This window comes from Phascolarctos cinereus, unplaced genomic scaffold (assembly GCF_003287225.1).
Source record: "Phascolarctos cinereus isolate Bilbo 61053 unplaced genomic scaffold, phaCin_HiC Scaffold_726;HRSCAF=1367, whole genome shotgun sequence".
Lineage (NCBI taxonomy): Eukaryota > Metazoa > Chordata > Mammalia > Diprotodontia > Phascolarctidae > Phascolarctos > Phascolarctos cinereus.
Genome location: NW_027556098.1, coordinates 212,798,404 through 212,822,829, shown reverse-complemented (window position 1 = coordinate 212,822,829; position 24,426 = coordinate 212,798,404).

Genomic DNA, 24,426 nt, shown 5'->3' with positions numbered 1-24,426 from the left:
AGAAAATTACCCCCAAAGTCTTCCAGTATATGTCTCCAGGGAATAAGATGTGACTGTTCTGGGTAAGAGGGTTCAATGCTGCTGAAACATACATCTTCAGGTATGGCTTTGCTGTATAAATCCTGTGTATTTGTAAACATTTTGGAATCTGCTTACTGTCTATATTTTGCATTTTTAATACTTTAAAATGGTAAATAGAAATAACTGAAAATCATCTCCCAGAAATCATCTGGATATCATGATAGTAAGAAAACACTGAGATACGAAGTCAGTTTCCTCTCAGTGGTGATAAAGGAGGAAGTCACTTTTGGAAGGGGTTTTGGAACTCCTTCAAACCTCCAAGGTGTATTTGGTAAACTCTTGCTCCTGGTGACTTAAATGATACACCAAGAAATTGTCTCCTTTTGACTGCTAGAATAAGGTCTGGTGGGAATCAGCAGACTTCCATCTTTAGTTCAATTTACTGCAAGTCATTTCAATTCAGCTCGATTCAAAGAGCAATTATTAAATGCCTGTATATACAAGACATTCATTCATTCATTCATTCAACAAACAGCTGTAATATTTGTTTAGTACCTACTATGTACAAGGCAGTGTGCTGGGCACTGAAGATACAAAGACCAAAAAAATTCAACTATTTCTGCCCTGGAGAGAAACAAAAATGCCTAAGAGAGTCCCTCCTTCTCAAATCATTTTTAATCCAGTAGATCTTCAGTAATTTAGATAAGGGAAAGCTAATATTGTCTCTAGATAGGATGTTAAAGGAAAGAAGAAATTCGACTTTCTTACAGGGGCAGAAATAGTTCAAAGTAGAACCTGGATTGTTCCTAACTCCTAAATCACCCCTTTGAGAATCAAGGAGTAAACTTATAAAGTAGATTCCAATCTAAATTAAATCCAAGCTCATATCTTCAGCTGAACCTGATATTCACTTATTACCCTAGGAAAGTTGGAGTAGAACCAGTGAGACTGTAGGAAACACTATAGGATGACTTTGGGGAGCAAAACATTAGTTTCCTTTTCTATTCTACTCCTGAATCACTCTGGGGGAGGGGAGGGGAGGGAGAGCAGAAGAGAGGGAAGGGATTCATTTGTTCTAGAACTACTTGGCTGCTGGAACTGGGTTCTGGAATCATAGGAAGTGAAGAAAGCCCAAATTCTGAAAAGTACGGGCATAACTCCATTAAACTCATCCTTAACCCTTGGCAAAATGAAGAGCCAGTCTAAAGGCAAAATATATGAGGATTGATTTTTTTTTAATGCATTAAACATGCTTCTATTGATGAGGAGATGCTAAAAAGTATTTAGGGAAAAGAAAAAGCCGCTGATAGCTCCCTAGAGAATGAAAGCCTTCAAGGTCCTAATGCTTAACACATACACCTGACCCCCCAGCCTGACTTTCAAGGTCTCCCAAATAGGACCTCACCCCACCAATATTATTTTATTTCCCTCTTCTTCCCAGCACAACCCCTTTGTTCAGTGCAGTTTGATTATCTCATTATTGCCCCACCACATCCACACACACATGTCCCTCCTCTTTTCCACCCTCTTCTTGAAATGCCCTCTTTCCTCCCCTCCCCATTCTGTTCATCCTTTAAGGTTGACCTCTGATTTCCATCTTTTCCAACAAGTCTTCTTCTTTGACTACTGCTGACCTCACCTTTCTCTGAATTTCTACAGGGCTTTAGAGTTGGTACCACATAATGTAAGCCTCATTGTTTTATTATACATGTCCTTCTGGACTGATTGCATGGTAAGATTTAGAACTGGAAAGAATCTTGGAATTCATTTAGCCTGGGGCTGCTTCCTTTTACAAATGAAAAAAATAAAAAACAAAAAACAAACCTAACAGGCTTAAATGACTTGTCCAAGGTCACACAGGTCATAATGAAGATTAGATTGGAACCCAGTTTCTCCACTTCTTAATCCAATGATACTCTTTCCACTACTCCACATTCCCTCTGATTGTTTACATGCACCTAACATAGGAATGGAAATCTAATAGGCACTCAAATATAGAATCCTAGAATTAGAATGTTCTTTGGTTATTGTTTGGTTATTTTTCAGGCCCATCGGATTCTTTGTAATCCTGTATGGGGTTTTCTTGGCAAAGATACGGGGGTGGTTTGCCATTTCCTTCTCCAGCTCATTTTACAGATGAGGAAACTGAGGCAAACAGAGTAAAATGACTTGCCCAGGGTCATACAACTAGTAATTATCTGAGGCCAGATTTGAACTCAAGAAGATAAGTCTTTCCACCTAACTGCCCCAAAATGGACTTTAGAAGTCAGCTAATCCAACATGAGAAACTGAGACTCCAATTCTTCATTGATTTTAATTAATCTTATTATATTGTAAACAGCAAGAGAACAGGGACCATGTCATATCTAAACTTTGCATCACCTCCAGTGGCTGGTGCAATGTTCTGTTTACAGTAGGTACTTAAAGCAGGAAGAAACAAATCCATTAACCAATGCCTTGTATAGCTATCTCTATGCGTGCTCTCTACATGACTATGAGCTTCTACCTGACAGAGGCAGGAGCCATCGGGCTCATTCCACACATCCTCACAAGCATAATGCCACATGCCCCTAGGTGCTACTGTTTATTAAAGGCAAAACTGATCTGGGGGATAATTTTCAGATGTATATTAAACTTATCAATCAACTAATCAACAAGTACTTATTAAGAATCTATCCCATGTCAGATATGTTGCTAGTTGCCAGGGATGCAAAAAAGTCCCCATGTAGAAGGAGCTCATACCCACACAAAATATATACACGGGAAGTGCATCAAAAGAGGTGGAGGAATGCCTCTATCTCCATTGGAAAGGCAGCAAGGTCCAGTGGGAAGAGCATGCTAGATTTGGAGTCAGGAAAACTGGCCTTAGACAAGTACTAGCTATACGATCATGGGTGAGGTACTTGGCCCTCCCTTGGTGTCAAATCCTCACCTGCAAATAGTACCTGTAGTACCCTACCTCACATTGTTGTCATGAGGCTTAAATAACATTCATAAAGTACTTGGGAAATGTTAAAGTATTTCTGGAAATAATTTTTGTTATTATTCCATTTAGATGAAAGTGCACCATAAGTACATTTTCTTTTTCTGGCTTCTTTGGTGGTTTAATCATTGAACTCAGGCTTGATGGTTTTTCCCTTTTAATAGAAAAAAGTAACATGTGTATGTATATACATATGTGTGTATATATATATATATATATAATATTATAATAATATATATAATATTATATATACACATGTACTCACATATATGTGTGTACCCACATGTATTCATGGATATGCATGTGCATATATATACATATATATGCACAGTGTCCCAAAAGTCTTAGTGCAGTTTAGAGCTTCAAACTGCACTAAGACTTTGGGGACATCCTGTATATTTAAATTATGTAACATGTCTATAAATATATTTACATATACTATGTTTATATCTGCATACATTCCACATAAATATGTATGTATTACATGTGATATAATATTGCCTACATTATTAAATATTTTATATGCCTATTATACAAGATATATACAGATATGTATGGATGTTAAGAAGTATACTGTTTCTATATATATCTATATATACACACTCATAAAGAAACATGACAAGAAAGGGCACATAAGAAGGATCACTACAGGAAGGCAGCAAGTCCCGAAAAGCTACCAGCTCCACAAATAACAAACCTCTCCTTGTGCTGTTAGCCTAGCTCGTGGCCTGGAGGGAGGCTTCATTCTGAAACCTCTCTATTGTTTGTCCATTCAGAAATAATTCCCATTTCCTTTCCTCTCCCTCCCCTGCCCGAGCCCGTTGGTCACCCTATTTTACGTTACCTTTGCAGCTATACCAGGTGTGGGGAGCATGAGAACTTGTGTCTGTGCTGATTTCATGTAAAACAGCCTTTATAAAGCCTAATGCTTTGGGGAGACAGTGTGAGCCAGGACATGTCAGAATTTTCACCAGTGGTTGTGAGTGTCAGCATAGAACAAGGGTAGTCCTTCCAGTTATTATCCTTTTGAAACCAAAAATGGTCTATCCTTTTAAGTTACATATAATGATTTTATAGCTCTTTAACAAGAGGAACAACACTGGGTAGATTTTTTCTTTAACAAGGGAAGCAGGATTGGCTTTTTTTTTTAAACAACCTGAATTCCCTCAGTTCTTCCTTGATTTAAGCCATGGTCTGTACTACAAATAGAAAAGATTATAAGCATCTAAGTCAGTCAGTCATGGTTTTGATAAAACTCTCTTAAGTAATGATGATCCCACATTATTTAGACAAGTCAGGGGTCAATATGGCCTTATTTGCCTATGCTTTTCATTAGGAACAGCCTTTCTAGAGTATCCCACTTCCTCCTACCTCCTCAAATACACGGAGGATTCATGCTTCACTTCTGCATGTATTAAGAATGCAGCCATAGCAACTCCTAGCATTAATGAACTATTTGCTTATGCAGTAATAATTAACTTCCATTACATTACTTTGTGTGATTACTTTCTTAATTGCCTGAATTATGCATCCATTTAATATTTAATAACCATTCTCAGAAATCAGACACTGGTAAAAAACAAATTGCTCACAGTTTCCTCGCAATAATTAAGCTCACAAGAATAAATGAAACCTTTTAAAAAGGAATGCCTTGTGATTATTTCCTTGCATATAGAACAAGATTCTAAATTAGCTATTTATTAAATCTAAATTTAAGTCCAAATAGTACATTTTTCACTTTCGCCTGGGGAAATCAACCTGTACAGTACCTGATATCAACAACAGAATTAAATGTCTTCCATTTTCTATGGGAGTCACAAATGGCATTAATGTTTGTAACTGTCAAAAATTCAAAAGTCCTGAAAACATTATGTAGGTATATTAAAATATATTGGATATATGCATAAATATACATGTGTACATCTATATATGTTATGTATGTGTATAATATATGTGTGTATCCACATAAAAAACACTTGTTTTATTTTGGCATCTCTTTTTCCTGAGATAAGTTGTTCAGTTAGTGATTAAAGTATTATGAAGTGAGATCAATACCTTTCCATTAGGATGAATTATTCTGATCAACATTCTACCTCCCTTATGCTCTCCCCCCCACTCCCAACATACATTTCCAAGCTTCCTCTAACAGTGAGTCTTCAGCTGGTGCAATCTGTTTTGTACCAAGCGGAAGGAAATTCATGGTAATTGATCAGAATGCATTTACAATCCAACCTAGGCAGTTTGATTTCCTTGCTTTTTTGTTTTGTTTTGTTTTGTTTTGTCAGCTATAGCTCCCGAAGCCCCGTGTACTACTCTTGGCACCCAAGCAAAGCCTCATGCTGATTTGCAAAGTGATAATGCCATTATCTTATCGGGTATCAACTTCAGTTCCCAGTGGTTTGCTAAGTCATCACTGTCTTAACAAATAAAATGTGTTACTGCTTTGTCGCAGGTTTTCTTGGCGAATAGATTCTATTGAATCTGGACAAGACAGCTATTTTTTTTTTCCTGGGGCTGCATCTGCAAAATTGTTCTGCCATTCCACATTGATTATGGCAGCCATGTACAGATGTGTTTATCTGAACCATAACCATGTTAGACTTAAGCTACAGGGACATTGGAATGTTATTTACCCACAGTTAGCCTGTGCATACATAATGCACACAGAAGTGTGTGTGCTGTACATACACACACAAAAAGGAAGGAGGTGGGTAAGGATTTTCACAAGGGTTTGTTGTTGTTGTTGTTGATGATATATTTTGTTTTGTTTTGTTTTGTTTTGTTTTGTTTTACCAAATGAGATGGTCCAGAAAAATAGAGGCAGTCCAAGAGATTATACTCAGATTGCCAACTGAGTGACCGAGATGGACGATTTCCTTTCCATACAGGTGAAACATCTTTTCCAAGATGCAGAAAGAGCCATGAGGGAGGTGTGTGCGGTTGAGGGGGCGGGGTGGGGGGGCGGGGAGGGCTGGGAAGGATGCGGGTAGAATGTGGAAACGCCATGAGTTTAGGGTGTCACGAGCCAACAATGGCTGCCACCCTGAGTTTCTAAACTGAGCTAAATTGGTGCCAATCTCTCTGACTGTTGTTACAGTGGGCAGCATCATTAGGATTTGCTTTTTAAATGATCTCTCAGCCTGTAAGCCTGAGAGCTGCTAGCAAGGCAAGGTTAGAGAGAAAATGATGGCAGCATGTTGATGCTTCACAGACCTCATGATAGTTTCCGTCTGTCATTATTTACGTCTGACTAGATGCGTCATGTCAGCTACCTAGAAGGCACTTTAATATGAAGCTCTTGTTTTCCTCTGCTCTTGCACAGCCAGACTGGGATACTATTATTTTTGCATCACTACACTTAGGGGAAGCTTGCTTCAGTCCTTCAGTAATGACACACAAAAGAAATAAAAATGGTTTGGGCTGTGTTATTATATATGCCTGTATTCTAACAACCCCTTCTTAGCAGGCCCTCCCCCCCAAAAAAAAGAGGTGAATTTAAATAAATAGACATCTATTAAAAGGTCAACTTAATTTTATTCTTTCAGCTAGTTTACCAATATTTTAGGTAAAACCATTTTTCTTTTCTTCTGTCTCACTGGAACAGTATCACATGAAAAAAAAACAACCTATACCATTATTATTTGATAAAATGGTTTCCTTTCATCCACAGTGTTATTAATACTCCCTTACATTAATTTCTACTAATTCTACTGTTGTTGCTATAAATAAGGGTATACAGAGAGCTTTTGTTGCATGGCTATGATATGGTCACGATGTGATACATATTCTCAATGTGTGTCTAAATACATAGATCTGTGTGCTTGTATAAATACAAAGGGAATTGATCTTACATAGTTCACAATGATTAAGAAATGTCAACTTGAAACAGGCAAATTTTATTAGTGCTTCAAGGAGCTATTAGTCTTTTTATGACTTGTCTTTTGGCCATTATTACCTTAACAGATTAAGTGACTTTACCAAATGCTAATATTTATTATCCATGCCTGTTTATGGTACAGAACAGAACATTGTTTGAAAGGATTTCTGGAGTGTTAAGAGTTTATTGACGTGCTTGCATTGTATATTGTGAATCGGGCATAGGCTACACAGAAAGCAGATTGTTTTCATGAAAAGAACGTAATATTCTATGTAGTTTTTCTTTATGTTCTTAAAGATATAATTAATCATAACTTGATTTAAGTGTGTGTAAAAATATGCAAACATATTTGAAGAAATACAACCAACTCAATGCAGTACTTTATTAACCTATAAACAATTTTTAATTTTCTGTACATGCACAATTGAGCACAAAGACAGGAAAAGGTGTAATTAAAGTAAATGACATACAGAGTTAATCTTCAGGCCACATGTCCACCAAGAAGTCATCATCATTTTATATGGAAACATTAAGTGGTATCACTGGATCCAATAAATGGATTATTACTATAAAATGGGTAATTTAAACACTGGAGGAAAAAAACACACAAATCATTTCTGTTGGCGTTCTGATTTCTGAGCATGTGGGGCTATCCAAGATCCACAACTTGAAATTTGGGTCACCTAAATTTCTTTTCTAGTTTAGGTCTTTCTGAAATACCCGCTGATGTACATACACATGGTACCTGATGTCTATATTTTGATGAAAGAAATACTTATCCTCCAAAGTCTCCACTGACTATACAAGCTTAAAAGTCAGGTGAGATAGAAATCTCTTCCTGTTGCTCTAAAACTCTGAATATCAGTTTTATAAACACAGTCACTTTCAGCTCGGCAGGTTCAGTTTTGCTATGTGAGGGTTCCTGTAGGGCAAATGGGAAGCTTTGCTGGCATTAAATGAAATAGACCAAGTACAAGCTTTTGGAATTTCCTTGAATCAAACTTTTGGACTAACTCTATACAGTCCTACAGTAAGTAGAATTTAGAAATTATATCAATCACAATCTTTCCTTCTTATGCAGTTCTTTTTGGGAGAAAAGATTACACTTCAGCACAGAGTTTAAATTCTTTTCTGATATCACTGGAGAAAGAAAGCAGCCTTTTCCCTAATCCTCTTGCCCAAGAAACTAAAATGAGGGTTGTGATGAAAAGTAACCAGTAGGTGGCAGTCAAGCCACTGAACTACTTTCAAGGCTTCATTAAATAGGTTCTGTTGTTATGAATAATAGGGAAATAGTCCATTTTTCCACTTTAAAGAATTCCTTTTCTAATTAATCTTGAAATATATTCCTAAGGTCTCAGACTGCTGAAGGAGCATGAGCTGACTGTATCCTTAAGAGAATGATCCCTGATAAAAGTGATTTAATTCAAGGCCCCTGGTTCTCTGTTCTCTCCTTATGTTCATTGTAATCTGTGATGTGTCTGTATGCAGATACCTACCCTTGCAGGTTTATGAGGAAAGCATTTTGTAAACTTTAACACATGAGTCAATAAATGTGACTTATTCTTGCTATGGCAAGCACTCCTCAGAGCTGGCCTGTTGTGAAATAGAGTACAAGGTGAGACTATCTTCAGGTTTTTTCCCCCACATTTTTAATTTGGTTAATTTCAATATGAATTGATGTGGCCATGGAACTGACTAGAGGGTGGGAAGAGGGATTTGAATGCCTAGGAATGGTTTTGGAAATTGATCTAAAATAGAGGGAAACGTATTAAAAGTTGAGCAAAGAGCCCAGTTCGTGTTAGTTTAGAGAGTTCTTCAAGGATAACTAGAAAATTGGAAAATCCTGTCCTGTGCCCCAGGAACAGGATTAGCTGAGCATCACAAACAATGTCCTAGCTACAAATCTACACGTATTTTACTGAGTTTGAAGTTTCTATTTTAAGGGAATTCATTTCAACAAACATTTATTAGACACCTTGTATATATCAGGTATGGTGGTAGGAATAGAAATACAAAGACAAAAAAAGGAATAATCTATACTCACAATGAACTAACATTCTCTTGGGTTCACTGTATGTGGTCACAATAGGTACAGATAAGTAAATTCAAAGGAACTTCAAGAAGATAATACTTACTAGAAGGAAGATCAGGAGTGATTTTATGATACCTGGGATGACTCTAAAAGGAAGCTAAGGATTCAAAAGGTCAAAGGTAAGAAGGGAATGCAGCCTAGATGTGGGTCACAGCCTGTGCCAAAGCACAGAAAATGGTAGAATGGTAGATCGATGGCCATTCTATTGCAATATAGTATGAGTGAAGAGAAATAATACAAAAGGCATTTTCAAAAGGTAGGTCAGAGACAAATTTGAGTTTAACTGCCCAGCTGAGGAATTTGTATTTTCTCTTGGGAGCAAGATGGAGTCACTTAAGATTTTGGTAATTTGATTTTAATATGATCAGACCTATGCCTTAGGAATATTAATTTGACAATTGTGTGGAGGATGGACTAGAGAGAAAAGAAACTGGAAGCAGGAAGACCAATGAAAAGGCTATCGTAATAGTCCCAATAAAAGGTTGTGACAGCATGAACAAGGGTCAAAGCTATGTTAGTAAAAGGATGGGTGCAAGAGGTATAAAAGTAAAATCAATTTTTAAAATTGGTGGCTGATTAGATATGTGGGATGAGAGAGAAGAAAGATTCTGAGATGATTTTGAGCTTGTGCACTTGGTTGAGTGGAAGGTTCAATGGCAATTGAGAGGTTTGGTGAATAGAGGAACATAAAGATTTCTGTTTGGGACATACTGAGATCAGAACACTATCCAGGCAGGTGTCCAGTGGGCTGTTGGTAATACGTGACCAGAGCTCAGGAGACAAATCAGGGCTGGGTATATAGATTTGAGCATCATCTGTATGCAGATGATAATAAAACCTGTAGGAACTCATATCACCAAAAGAGAGTCTAGAAAGAGAAGAAAAGAGGGGCCAAAATGGTACTTTGAGAGATGACCATGCTGAATGGGCAGGAAATAAATAATGATCCAGCATAGGAGGCAGAGAAGAACCATTCAGACAAGTAGAACTAAGCTAGGAGAGTTGTAATTTCTCCAACTGCCATCACATCTTCCAGAAAGCTGCCAGACTGCTATTCCTAAAGTTCAGGCCTGACACATCATCATATTACCCAAGCAACTTCATTGGCTCCCTATTGCTTCTGAGATAAAAATAGAAACTCCTCCTTTTGACATTTAAAGCCCTTCACAATCTGGCTCCAGCCTAACTTTCCATATTTATTTCACATTCCTCCCCTATACATATTCTGTTTTCTATACAGATATTCCATCCCTCTGCTCTGTATCTTTGCATAGGTTGCCCCCATGCCTAGAATGTTCTCCTTCCTCATCTCTGTCTTCCTCTAACTCCTTTCAAGAATCAACTCAAAGGCTTCCTCCCGAAGAAATTCTTTTGATACCCTCTTCCTCATTGCCCCCTCTTGTAAATACTCTTCCCCCTTATTCCATCCTCAATTACTTTGTGTTTAATTTAATTAATGGGAGGAAGTCCTGGTGCACATTCCACCACTACCAATGTGGATCTGTGGCTCCTCTCTAATTGATGGTCAGTGCTAGGGGGCACTAAGAGATTGGGACTTATTCATGGTTTGAAAGGTAGTATGTATCAGGAGCAAGACTAGAACCCAGATCTTTTGGATGCTAAGGATAGTTTTCCATGCACCAAGCCATGCTACTTCTTACCTTGTGCAAAGTGAGCATTTCATAAAAGCTTGTTGAATGTATGGAAGAAGGAAAAGGAGACAGCAGAAGAGTGTAGTCAACCATCTAAAAAGCCACAGATGGGGCACGTAGCATGAGCCTGAGCAAAGGTTGGTGGGTTGAGCTGCTAAGTCTCTGTTCATCTTGAAGGGCAAAGTTTCAGCCAAGTGAGGGGATCACAAATGAAATTACAAGAGATTGAGAAGTGATTGGAAAATGAGAAAATGGAGGAAATCATGTAGAAGAACAGTCCTGGAAGCTGAAAGGGATTTAAGATGCAGAATAGTGGCTTGAGGAAAGTATAGTCTAGGCCTTTATGTGTTTTTGGACTGTCTGGTGATTTCATCCATAATGGGTGCTCCCAGGGAAGAACTTCCTCAACCAAATCAAGAGACAATCAGCTCCTGTTCCTCAATGGATGATCTTGGAGAATTGTCTAAGAATGTAAATGACTTGTTCAGGTTCATACAACCTGTAAGTGTCAGAAGCTGGGCTTGAAGCAAAATCTTCCCCAAAACCAGGCCAGCTCCCTATCCACACACCTCTAGCCCTACTACCTCTCCATAATCTAGTCATTATCTCCTCAAAAAATTACTATTCTAGGGGCAGCTAGATGGCACAGTGGAAAGAGCACAGCCCTGGAGTCAGGAGAACCTGAGTTCAAATAAGGCCTCAGATACATGATATTCACTAGCTGTGTGACCCTAGGTAAGTCACTCAACCCCAATTGCCTCACCAAAAAAAAAAATTACTATTCTAATAACAAGATCTTTGGACTGATAGAAACCATGGAAGGGTTCTATTGCTTAAACTTCCCCACTAAGTTAAAACAGAAAACTGAATTTTTCCAACCCAGATCCCCAAAAGACTTTAAGGTTTTCCTGAAGTTCAAAAAGCAAGAGACTTGAGCTCAGTTCGAAATATTTCAGCTAGCTTCCCTGGTATGAGAATACAAGAATACAAGTCATTCAGAATCAGCCCTTTCTTCAGTGCCAACCTGGATTGTCTCTTCACCACCACGAAGTACTTGGGGAAAATGAAATCCTTTGACTCATTCAGATCCATCAACTCACACTCCTCCTGCATCTGACACTTAAATTAAAATGAAGAAATGAGTGTCCACTATGTGGTTAGAAAGGAAAAGGAGCATTTGATGGCTTTCTGCAAAACATATCTTTTTTTACAATCTCTCTATCCTTTTCAGGGACTGCTTGCAAGGATAAGTGGGGAGGAGGGGAGTCAAAATATTGAGTTTGAGTAATTTCAATAAGAGACATTCAGTACAAGACTCATTCATTTAAATTACATGAAAAATCCAAGGTACACTGTATGTAATTAGGAGCAGTATAAGCCCTAAGGTGATTTCACTGGGGGTTATAGGATTGCTTTAATAGAATATGACAAGGCTCCTTTTGTTTTTCATAAAATATCTTATTCCCCCTTGAAATGTAACAAATCCTTAATGAAATCACAGCCCCTTTATTGTTAGGGAAAACTTTTTATGTTTCCAGAGATCAATGATGTCAAAACAATTACTGAAAATTAATGATGGATGAACCTCAAAAGAACTGAAGGCAGGTTAGCTCAAATACTCCTAGGAAACCTTCATAAGAGCATATTTGAACCTCCCTCGTCAAAATCTTACCAGATAAGGTCCTCCCAGGAGAGACATAAGGCTCTAATGAGAAGCAGAGCTGCTTGGTAGAAAAAATATTGGACCAAGTGACAAAAACCATGAATTATTGCTGGTTCTGCTACCCACTTACTGGGTGATCTTGGGTAAATTAAAAGGAAATACTGAGCATGCTTTTCCACGAGGGTTTTGGGGGAGGGATTGGTTTTTGATGGAAAATAAGACAAGTAAGACTCATTACTAAGGAAGTAAAATTAGTTTTTTATGAAGAATCTGCAGCTTTTTGGGAATAAAAGAAAATATCAAAGTATTTATACAGTTTATGAGTGTGAAGTACAAGCATTTCATCATTTCATTTCATGGGCTTCTTTGGGGGAGCATTCCCATTGGCCCAGTAACAATTCAGAGATCTAGTCCCTTGGTCCAATATTCTTTCTACCATACAGACTGTGAGCCAGGTGGGCTGACACACACAGCCCACCCAGGCCATGCTCTAAGGCATACCTATAATCATAATTAGATGAGTAAGAATTAGTTTCTACTGAGTCAGAAATACACATTTTCATTTGGTCTTAGAATACTTGTTTTTCAGATTCTAGCGAAACCCACAAGGCACCCTATGGGAAACTCAATACGTAAGAACTCAATCATTTAACTGAATGAGAAGACTCTGGGGACTGATAGGCAAGGGCCAACCCAGAATTTGGGTTTAAGAAGAAATCATCAAATTGAACTCATATCTTAGCATAGAACATTTTATTAGAGTTTGGAGACTCAGGTTCAAAACCCAACTTCAACACTTAACTAGCTGTGTTAGAACGAACAAATCACTTAACCTCTCTGAATCTAATTTTCTTTACTTATAAAATGGTGACAATGATACATTTATGACCTTCCTCACAGTATTGTTGTGGTGCTCAATGAAAAAAGCATATATGTGCATATATATGTATATAAAATGTATGTACATATGTGTATGTATATGTATATATGTATGTATATATACCCATTATATATGATACATATCATATATCATATATAATGGGTGTATAGTGTTTTGCAAGCTTCAAAGCACCATGTTAAATGTCAGTTATAATTAAGTCCTCGTTCTGACAAATGTTTATCTGTGTGACCCTAGGCAAATCACTTAATCTTACTTAGTTTGTTTCCTCATATGAAATGGGGTAATAATATTATACCACTTACCTTACAGGTTTAATGTGAGCAAAGAGCTTTGTCACCCTGGAAGTGTGGCATAAATGTAACCTATTATTGTCACTCTGAGTTGTGGAAAGAGTAGTACATTGGAGACAAAAGACAGTAGTTCATATGTAGCCTGTGCTACAAAACATCTGTGTCACCTTGGGTAGATCATTTAATCTAGTTTCAGCTCAGTCTTCTCATCTGTAAAAAGGGGCTGGATAAAATGATCTGTAAGGCCTCTTCCAGGTCTGCATGTATGTTATGATCTATTTTGGTCCTTTTCTGTAGGCTGTTAGATTAGAGGAATGGAATAGATGAGGAGGCAAAATGGTCAGTCAGTCAACAAGCATTTATTAAGCACTGACTGTGTGCCAGGCGCTATGTTAAGTGCTAGGAATACAAAGAAAGGCATAAAACCAAGGAGATCTCCTCAAGCAGAACACAATCTAAGGGAGGAGACAATGGAAATACCACTGAACCACAAGTCAGAAGACCTGGGTTCTAGACCCAGCTCTGCCACTAACTAGTTGTATGACCTTGGGCAAATCACCTTCCCTTGCTGTGTGGTGGTTTCCTAATCGAAAAAATGAAAGTGTTGAAATAGATGTTTTTTAAGCTCTAATGCTCTTTGTTTCTGTTAATAATATATCTTCATTTCATCCGAACATCTGAAAAAGTATCTCATAAAATCTTTATGAGCAGGACAACAAGAATCTGGCTGCATTGTAAATGAGCAGTCATAACCAAAAACGTTTACTAATGTCAACCTTAAGGGAAGTGTCTAGTCACATGATTCAGGGCCCTAAACATGAGCCTGTTCTGTTCAACACTTTAATTAATTACTTAGATTGTGAGTTCTTAACCCTTTTTATGTCATGGACCCCTTTGGCAGTTGGGCTATGTCTGTGTTCTTCTCAAAACAATGTTTTTCAAATGAATAAAATAGCATGAAATAGTTATCAAATATTTAAAAAAACAAATTCACAGATCCCACCTTAAGAACCCATGACTTAGATAATGACATAAAATGAATGCTTATCAAACATATAGATGATACAAAGCTAATACTTTGGGAAGCAAAAAGATCTTGTTGGGTTAGAATGATTAGCAGAAGCAAGAGATGAAAGGCAGCAGGAAAACATGTCAAGTCCTATATCTGAGTACAGAACTCTGTTGCTCAAGTATAAGATCATGACATGATCAGATACAATGATCAGATCTACGATCATCTATCTATGATCAGATACAATCCTAGCCAATTAAATCTGGCAACCCTTAAAATCACAAAATCAAATCCATTGGATGTCTGTTCTTAGGATAAGATGAAATTTGCCTCTTTGTAACTTCCAACTGTTGATCCTAATTTAGCATGCCATCTGGGAACAAGCTGAGTAAATCTATTACCTCGTCAGTATCCAGCTAGGTAGCACAGTGAATGGAGTCAGGAAGTCCTGAGGTGAAATCCTGCCTTAGCTACTTATTTAGCTGTGTGCCCCCAAGTAAATTGCTTAACCTCTCTTTGCCTCAGTTTTCTCCCATGTAAAAGAAAAATAATAATAGTCCCTACCTTTTGGGATTGTTGTGAGGATAAAATGAGATATTTTAAAACATTGTACAAACCTTTAAAGTGCTATATAAATGCTAATTATTATTATTATTATTATTATTATTATCCAGTAAAATATAAACTTCTTGAGGGCAAAGACTGTTTCATTTTTGTCTTTATAATCCCAACATCTAGCTCATAGAAAGATGTCTAACTGACATTAATTGAACTGAATGGTAGTTCCTCCACTAGGTGAGATGATTATCATTTTTTCCCAAGATCTTTTCTTCTCCAGACTAAACATCCCCAGTTCCTTCTACCAGTTCTCGTCTGACATGGTTTTGCAGCCATATGAGGGGTCCTTAGATGCATTAGTTTGACAAAAAGCTATTATAGCAGGCACTGTGCCAAATCCTTGCCAATGTAAATGGGGTGAACATCCTCTCCTGCCTCCAAATTCTTGCTTCTTGGTGAAAAAACTTTTTGCACTCTTCAGCACAAATATAAAAGCAACAGATCCAAACTTATGTGTCCTTGGTTTAGAAATTCACCAACATATTAAAAATACATGCCCATGTTGGCCACTACTGCCTTAGGATAAAGCATGAGTATTTCAGACTCCAGATTCATGTTTATTTCCAGTTCCCTCAAAGTTCCTTTGATTCTTGGCACTGTGCCATTCACACCAGTGCAAAGCATGAGTTCTCTGTGGGCAGAGAAGCATGCTTATGGTGCTGTATGTGTGCTACTTTAGGAACCAACTACCATGCATCTGGGATATCATTTTTACCCCTGACTTCAGGTTCTATCCCTTGAAGCTTTGAGGCATCACAATTAGTCAAGGTTTTTGTACTTCTGAAACATTATCTCTCACCCCTCCCTTCAGGATCTACATTTTGCAGCACTGCAATTGTCAATGAAACAAGGTGGTGTGGGACTATGTCCCCCAGGCTGTGACCAACTTTGCAAATTTATCATACATAGTACATCTATGAAGATGAACACTTTATACGGATTTGCAGGTGGCTGTTACCTCATTATTCTATAGGGTGGGTATCTTTGAAAATTGAGACCTCTTTAGGAATGCAATGAGCAAGGAAAAAAAAGGTTTCACAAATTAATACATATGAATAATGTGCTATAGGTACCTAGTTTAAACATTTCAATCTTAACACGGAATCTCTCTTAGAGGAACATCCTCATATAATTATCCTATACACATATGATCAGAATTCTTGGCTGATTTACCAGTTATTCATTTGAGCTTTAATATCTCCCCTGGCGGGCAGCCAGGTGACTCTGTGTATAGAGTGCCCAGCCTGGAGACAGAAAGATCTGAATTCAAATCTGGTTTCAGACACTGAAAGACCCTGGGCAAGTCACTTAACCTCTGTTTGACTTAATCCACTGGAGAGGGAAATGGTAAACTGCTCCAGTATCTTTGCCAAGAAAACCCCATGGACAGTGTGATCCACCAGGTCATGAAGAGTCAGACATGACTGAATTGACTGAACAACAACGTGTCCCCTGGCCCCCCAACTTAGTCACCTTACTCTAAAAACAGTCCAGCTTATCAATGTTCTTTCTAAAATGAGGCACCCAAAGCACAACACAGACTCCAGACATTATCTGACCATGGTGAAATAGAGTAAGATCAACAGCCTCCTTGTTCTGAAAGCTGTATTTATATACACGCAGTTTAATCTTCTTACCCAGCCATATATGGTTAGTAACCTTATTTTATTCATACCAACTTTAGAAAGAGTACATAGAGGTTCTATAAAACTACATGATAAAACAGTTCAAGAAACATTTAAACAACTTTTAGAATAAAACTTAAAACTTTAAAAATCAAATGCTACTAAGTTGTTTAGCTTAAAAATCTAATGTGATTAAGTTATGTACATCTGGAATTGGAGGCATTAGGTGAAATATATAATCATTGTAACCTTTAGGAATTGAATTCTGTTATAAGCATAAGCACTGTAACAGATGGGATAGAGATGTAGAGATTGGAAATGTAATTTTCCCTTTTCCCTAGATTTAAAGAAATGTAGCACATTAAGTCCATGAATTCAGGATTGTAGTATTAAGAGAACAAGTATTAAATTACAGGAAAGTACTTATTTTATACTTTTCCAGGGATTGGAGAGGAGGAAATATTGCAAATAGCTACAAAGTGTAAATTAAGAGAAACACGTTAGCTAATATATTGCTAGCTAGTATCAAAGATAACATAATATATTGAAAATATTGGGTTAAGTGGTTAATATGTAATTTCCTCATCCCAGATAAGGAGAATTTTGTCAAAGATATTGTGACAGCTTCTCCTCAGTGATGTCTTAGGAAACACATCTAAAGATAACAAAAATTTATCCTAATCTCATTGCTGTGGGGGAACTATGTACCTATAAAGAATGTGCTGATCATGTATTAACAGCTGCTAATTGGAACTTCCATCAGACCTGTAGGACTTTTGTTCACTCTCTTTGTATAGGTATATGAGTAACATTGTTTTTAAGTAGGATTACTTTTTAAGTACTTTTAAAAGTACTTTTCATATCAGTTAATAGTAACTATATCTTAGTTAATTTATAATAAGTATTGTTCAATATTGATAAAAACAGAGTAAGTCTATGTACTCATCTGTTAGAGATTTGGTTAGAAGGAAGTCTTTATTTTTTTTTTTTTTATCTTTTTTTTAGGCAATTGGGGTTAAGTGACTTGCCCAGAGTCACACAGCTAGTAAGTGTCAAGTATTTGGTCTGAGGCCGGATTTGAACTCAGGTGCTCCTGATTTTAGGGCCCCTGCTCTATCCACTGCACCACCTAGCTGCCCCTAGAAGGAAGTCTTTAAATATCACATCTCAGAATACTAACAAAAAACTAACAAGATATTCAGAGTACATGGCATTTCTTTATGTTTTGCTCCAAATGTTTTGCTCCAATCTTCTACTAAATGTAATGGAGACCAATCACCTAGACCATCTTTCACAATCCAAGTTGCAACTATCTAGCTGGTGGCAGGCAATTACCTGGATCCTGGGCATAGTACAAAGGAGGAAGTTACCTTTCAAATTTAAACCTATTTCAGTGACAAAAAACTCAAAATGTCCACACACACACACACACACACACACACACATACACACACACACACACACACACACTATTTAGCATCCTTCCCATTGGTATTCAGCTTCCTGGTATCCCCCCATACCTGTACTTGGATTAGCACATAAAGCAACCTGCTTCCCTTTCCTCCTCATCCAAAGGTGTTAATGTGAAAGATAATAAGCAGAAGTTTGGGGCCAAAGTGCCAGTAGAGAGTGGCTTTAGATTGTGATACCAATAGGGAGTTATAACAGTGGGGGAAAGTTACTCTACAAAATAACCAAAAAAATCTTTATCTTTTGAAAGTGAAACTTCTGTCCCCCACCAAGACACCTTATATTGCTCTCTTGTGGTATAGACTGCTGCCACACCTTTCCCCGTGGAGGGCTAGTCCTTTTGGATCCACCAATTTCCTATAGTTACTGTCCTACCTTTCACCAAGGATCTCAGGATTTAGAGCCTAGAGGGACTTCAGAGATCTGCTCTTCGAAGGTTGCTATGCTAGAGATGAAGAAAGTAGACCCAGAGAGGCCTCACTCCTTCAAGGGCACAGATGGAATCCACAGCAGAATCTGTCAGAACTCAAAAACAAATCTTTTGGTTATCGGTCCAGGGCTCATTCCAGTAGGGAGCATACCACCTTCCCCTTTGGGAATGCTCTTGGAAAAAGGGGTTATTTTAAGAGGCCTAATCTGTCAGAGATGAAGATAACTGTGACTTATAGCCTTTCATTGTTCTTGAATAGCCTTTCTGACACATCTGGGTGCATGATGTTTTTATTTGGTGGTCATTAATCAGTTTAGAATGTATCTTTCCTCCCCTGCCTGAGAGTAGAGAGAAAGACAGAGGTCATGGTTGGCTGAATAGCTGGGCAATTGTTTATTATTTAGGATAATGAGGGAAAGTCTTGGCATGTATTACCTCACCACAAAGATTTATTTAGGTGACTAATTGAACTGGGTATATTTCTAAATGCTATTGGAACCAAATGGTTAACACATAATAAGTGACTGATAAATGTTTGTTGAATGAATGAAAATAACGTTTTAAAAGAATTCACTTTCAGACTGTAGAAAGCAGGAGACGCACAACCAAAAAATAGTCAGAAATAGCGTGATCTTGATGTTCCAAGACAGTTCAGAAAATGCGCAAAACTATTTACTATGTGGGACTTGGAATTATGATCATTCTTAATCTATGCATGAAACAAATCTGTGCATAAAATAAATGAATTTTAATGCTTTTCCTCCTTCTTTCCCCAGTCCTCTTCCCCATGGTGGCACTAATGAACCTAAACCCAGGAAAGGAGGAGTGGGGAGAAGCAGGGTCTGTCCAATTCACCAACTGGTTAATTAACTCTTGAATTGTCAAGTTCATGTTATTTCAGGCCAAACATTTCCTCAGCTTTCATGTGAAATACATTACTTTTACTAGAAGCAATGAGAGGATACAAAAGAATCAGGATCATACCTTTGGACATGAGGCAATAATCCAAACCATCAAGCATTTATTAAGTACCTGCTGTGTGCAAGGGATTGTATTGGATGCTACCAATATAATATAAAACCTGAAAAACAAGTGACCAAACATTTATGAAACAGGGTGCTGTGCTGGGCACTGAAAAGATAGAAATAGGAAAACATAGTCCCTGCCTTCAAAGAGTTATAGAATAATAGGGAAGATAAGTTATGTACACAACTAAATGTCATACAAGCCAGAATGTAAGCCAAGCAAGGGAAAGGTGTTAACCAAATGCTAGGGGAAATTTGGTCCCAGAGCAAGAACACAAATGCCTACAAATGTATTTTCAGCAAAACAACATCTCATGTTTTTACTCTGCCATGCAGTTTTATAGCTAAAAATAAATTTGATAATAGTGATAATTACTAATTGAAAACAAATCTCCATACAACAAATGAAGACTTTAAAATATCCTTAAGGACTTAACACCTAAAATGTATTGTAGTCAGAGCACTGTTGCAGACTTAGCTGTTGTTCAAAATTGCCCAGATATAACACTGATTCTTAAAAACTTGAGAATGGTTTTCATAGATGCTTCCATACCAAATATTCATAATCTCCAAGCTACATGGAATGAAAAGCTTTCAAATCATAGAGACCAAGGAGAGAAGATTAATGTGGGAACAGGTTGGGGATACTAGTCATCCTTGTCTCAATGATAACACTGATCTCATTTGAGCTTCACAAACAGTAAAATCCTTTCCTAAGTATTTCATCATTATCATCGTTGTCATCATCTCATTCCAGTCTTTTTGATATGGTTCAGCTACAAATGGCTCTAGGACAAGTTGATATCCTACTAATTTTTATTCTTAATATTCTGTGTACTGTTGCAAAAATGGATCAAATAATTGCTTTCTGGGTTTGAAAAATAGTCTTGGGATCTCATAATGCTCTCTAGGTTCACTGAAAGGATCTATGGGACAACTCTGATCGCAGAAAGAAGGCTGGGACTAATGTGTAGCTCATCTTCTTCCCACATGGTTTCCATATCCTTTGCTATGTCGCTAAAATTTGAAAGGTTTTCATTTCAGAATAGGAATATTTTGTATATTAACATCTATTTAAAAAGTTGTTCTTAAATTTTTGTAGGTCATTGTTATATCCAGTTGATTGTGGACAACAAATTTGTTAATGAAATTCCTCTGGTTCTCATACAATTGCTGTGTTGAATTTTTTAAGTTATCTCAAGATTTGTATTTGTAGTATGGGTATTTGTTATCCATTAGTTTACAAAAGATAGTGAGTTTTGAATGTGTAATTCTATCTTCAAGGCAGTGTCCAGGTAAATATTTGGTAGGTAGGTAGGTAGGAAGAAAATAGGTGTTTATTTTTTTTTAATTTTTTTTTCCATATGCTTTTGAGTTGAAAATTTTTTCTCCCTTTTTCCCCCCCAAGACAGCGCACAATCTGACATAGGCTTTACATTTACATACCCATTAAACATATTTTCACATTAGTGAAGTTGTAAGTAGAAATTAAAACCAATAGGAAGAACCATCAGAAAGATGAAACAAAACTCAACTTAAGGTAAAAATAAGTGAGAGCGATTCGACTTCCATAGTTCTTTCTTTGGATGTGGACAGCATTTTCCATCCCAAGGCCTCTGGAGATGTCTTAGATCCTCGTAATGCTGAGAAGGTTTCAGTTTAACATTCTTAGTCATCGCATAATGTGGCTGCTATTGTATACAAAGTCCTCTGGGTTCTGCTCACTTCACTCAGCATCAGACCATATAAGTCTTCCCAGGTTTTTCTGAAGTCAGTCTGTTCATCATTTCTTATAGAACAATAGTATTCCATTACATTCATATACCACAACTTGCTCAGCCGAAAATAGGTGTTTATTAAGTGCTTACTATGTGCCTGACTTTCTAAGTGCTAGGAAAAGAATTAGAAATATAAGATTTAATTATAAACGTAAGAAAAAAAGAAAGTGCCTGCCTTCAGGGAGTTTATATTCTAAGGCGAGGAAGCAACCCACAAAAGAGAACTGAAAGGGGGAAGGAAGAGATAAAAGTACCCCAGAAAGTTTCAGAATGAGACAGCATGGTTTGGAAGTCTAGGGACCAGAACAGGGTTAGAAGAAAAATGTCCATTTTTTTTGCAACTATCTGTGTAGTGTTGCAAGGTTTCTACTATTTCCTTGTATAATTTGTGTTTAAGGAGTCCACACTCTTAAAGATAACCTTCTGTAATTTTTAATGGTAATGACCTGATCCTATATTGGCACTTCTTTGTTCTTTGTTTAAAGGCAACCAGGGAGATAGAGTCTTGGGCCTGGAGTTAGGAAGACCTCAGTCCAAATCTGGCCTCAGATGCTAGCTGTGTGGCCCTGAAGCAGGAAAGAAGAGAGGGAGGAGAACAGGGAGGAAGGGATGGAAGGGAAGGAAGAAAGGAAGGAAGAGAGGGAGGAGAGGATAGAAGGAGGAAGGAAAAGATTGAGGGAAGGAGGGAGGAATGGATGGGAGAATGGAAAAGAGGGAGGGAAGGGAGGGAAGGAAAAAAGAAGGAAGGAAGGATTTATTAAGCACCTACTATCTGCCAGGGACATTGGTCTCATTGAGACTGAATTTTAATATTTTAAAGCAACTTATGTATCTAAATATACCTGCATAACTACAGTGAGGGGGAAAAAATCTGTCTCCAGACCCCTTAAGTCTTATTGTAGGCAAAGAAAAACTCCTTAGGTCATCTTCTGACCAGCAGCGGTGATCTGAAGGGTTTAGCTAGATTTTGCTCACTTGGGAAATGGCGCTGAAACAACACTGAATGGAAAAAAAAGAGTCCTTTAAAAACATAGCATTTCATTGACTGCTATAGGACTCCTTGCTCACAACTTGGGTTAAGCAGGTGCTCTGTTGTCAGGCTGCCAGACTCTAGGTGGGGGACTCATCAAATTATGAATGAATGCCTGTCAGAGCAGTCACATGACTGTCCTGGCTGGGGCTGTTAGTGGGGTCACTCTGGGAGTTAGGGGGAAGGCACCAACATTTATTGCCACAACTACTGTTTTGTTCTCCCAAGAGTTGAAGCAGACATATACTTAAAGCTGTTTGCTACAGTACATGTAAAGCAGGGGTTTTTTTTGTTGTTTTGTTTTGGGGGTGTTTTTTTCTACATTCCCAGCTGTGCCCAGAGAATTGCATATGGCACAAATGGTCAATTTCTCAAAAACAAAAGCCAGAAGCCCCAAAGAAAAGCAAAAAAAAAAAAATGATCTTAGTTCAGAGCAATTCATTTTAATATTCTTTTTGGTGTTAGTCCATGATGGAAAATATTATTTTTCCTGAGACTGAGCGGAAAAATGCATGGAAATTCCCACCTATTTACTGTAGTAAATACTTTCCAAATATTTAATAACTTTCTAGCTAGTCCAAGCATCACATTCTCCTTTCTCCTTTTAAAACAGTCTTAATAATATTGACGAAAGATATTTGGATATAGTATCTGACTCTTTGACACCTTTTCATTGTTCTCCTCACCTTCAAGATCCATTTAAATTCGTATAGTCATAAGGGCATTTAATAAAATAAAGATTTTTTTCCTCAATATGAAAACATCGCTATTTTTGTTTTTCAGTTGCGACCAACTCTTCATGGCCTCATTTGGGATTTTCTTGGCAGAGATACTGGACTGGTTTGCCATTTTCTTCTCTAGCTCATTTTACAGATGAGGAAACTGAGGCAAATAGGGTTAAGTGACTTGCCCAGGGTCACATAGCTAGTAAGTGTCAGAGACCAGATTCAAATTCAGGAAAAGAAGTCTTCCTGACTCCAGGCCCAGAGCTCTATCTACAATGCCATCTAGCTGCCCCCCACATATCTCCAAATTTTTTCCTAATTCACATTGGTGTTACCTATTAAATGGAATTAAATATTTAGTACTCCCTTGACTAAATTGCCAAGGGTCAAAATGGACTAAGTTGCTGGGGAAAGTAACAGCATAAATCAATGAAATCCATGAATAACACCCAATCATCATTGTTACCATTTGTTTCAACCTCCTCTCCTAGTGAAACTTTTACCAGAACAACTAATATGGGAGTTTTAGCTCCTCAGCTCACCCTGTGCTGAGAGCATTAAAAAAAAAGAATGTAAATAATACTATGTGCTGAAAAGCATTTTGGTGAGGGGGATAGGAAGAGGAGGATGGACAAGGCAAGACGAAACAGAATTTAAGCTCTTTGAAATAGAAGCTGGTTCTCATTTTTCTCTTTGTGGCTCTAGAACCTTGCACATAGGCAAATGCAGGGTGTCCCAAAAGTTTTAGTGCAGTCTTTTGGGACACCCCGTATGTGAAGGATCTCTGTAATCAACAGCATGAGAAATCCCTTTAAAAGTTCTCCTTCCACCAAGTCAGATTAACTTGCCTGTGACTTAGTAGACAGTCCTAGGACACTAACAGTTTAAATGACTTTTGGCCTCTACCTCTTACATAGAAAGTTTTGTTGATTTGAATTGAATTGGCCCGGACTGGAAGGAGCTGGAATGCAAAGGAATGCAGTAGAAGGAGCAAAAAAGAGAAGGAAGAGGAGGTGGGGGAGGGGGAGGGGGAAGAGGAGGAGAGGGAGGAGTCTGCCCAAGCTCATGTTCAGTGCTTCCATGACACTATCTATTCATCTCATCCTCTGCCATCCCCTTTTCCTTTTGCCTTCAATTTTTCCCAACATCAGGTTCTTTTCCAATGAGTCCCATCTTTTCGTTATGTGGTCAAAGTATATAAGCTTTAGCTCCAGTACTTAACTATATGTGA